The following is a 1,182-nucleotide window of genomic DNA, read 5'->3' as shown; positions in this document are numbered from 1 at the left end:
AGCCTGAGCAACATGAAAAAAGAAAAGAAGGCATCTACCATATTTACTCAGTCCTAAGATTATGCTAATTATTTGCCATACTCTGATATAGTAATTTCACAGGGAAGAAAAACAACCATACATCATTAAATAAATAAAGCAATAGTATGCAAGTATCCAGTGTTGGGGCTCAGATAACAATAGCCCAAAGTGAAGGCCTCTGAAGCAAATTTTCTGTCTGACCCTTTCCTATTCCCCATCTCTCACCCTTCATCCTTCTCCAAAGCTAACACAGAAACTAGAATTACTCTTCCCCAAGGAGGGTCATAGAAACCAGAACCCCTCTCTTCCAAAGTCAGCCATAAAACCTAAAAATATTAATCTCATCTTCCTTCATCTTTCCTTCTAGGAGCTGGCCATAAAGAAATCCTCTGACCTATCCTTGTGTAACAGGAGGTCATAAGACCCACATTCTAAAAGGGTTTTTGCCCTATATGCAAGCGGAAACATAAGAAGAAACTAAGAAGAACCCACACAGACAAGGCTCACTGAGTTTCCTCACTCAGTCTATTACCATTAGATCATTTTCTTTTTGTTCAATCACATTTCTATATGGCTGTCCACTCCTTATCTAAGCATAAAATTATGGGCAGGTTTCCCTGTATCTTTAGGCCTTCATTCTGAGGGCTCCATGTCATGTAAACTCTGATTAGATAAATCTATTATTCTTTTCTCTTGTTAACCTGTCTTCTGTGATGAGTGTGTCGGCTGTGACCCTTTTGATGGCGATAATGGTCTACGCCAATTTCAAAAACACTGTACATGATAAAAATTACTAAGAAATGAAGGAATGTGGCACATGTTAAAGATATAAATAGACAAATAACTGTCAAAGACAGTTAACTTTTTAAAAAAAAGTTAAGAAGAAAAAATGACCTGTAAAGCAGTATATACATATATAATTTTTCTGCACTGAAAAAACTGAGAAATGGCTCAGGGCCCATAGCTTAGCAGTTAGCGTGCCAGCCACATACATTGAGGCTGGCGGGTTCGAACCCGGCCCGGGTCTGATAAACAACAATTACAACTGCAACAACAACAAAAATAGCCAGGTGTTGTTGTGGCGGGTGCCTGTAAGTCCTAGCTGTTGGGAGGCTGAAGCAAGAGAATTGCTTAAGCCCAAGAGTTGGATGTTGCTGTGAG

The 1,182-nt window shown here is 39.3% G+C and overlaps 1 protein-coding gene across 2 annotated transcripts in view; it reads right to left on the bottom strand.

The window, feature by feature from the left end:
* The window catches only part of TNIP1 (TNFAIP3 interacting protein 1), a 51,660-nt gene that overhangs the window by 13,373 nt on the left and 37,105 nt on the right, over positions 1 to 1,182 (bottom strand). The gene's annotated exons all lie outside the window — the stretch shown is intronic.

Source organism: Otolemur garnettii, unplaced genomic scaffold (assembly GCF_000181295.1).
Source record: "Otolemur garnettii isolate 467f Iridium unplaced genomic scaffold, OtoGar3 scaffold00003, whole genome shotgun sequence".
Lineage (NCBI taxonomy): Eukaryota > Metazoa > Chordata > Mammalia > Primates > Galagidae > Otolemur > Otolemur garnettii.
This window is presented reverse-complemented; position numbering and strand designations above follow the sequence as displayed.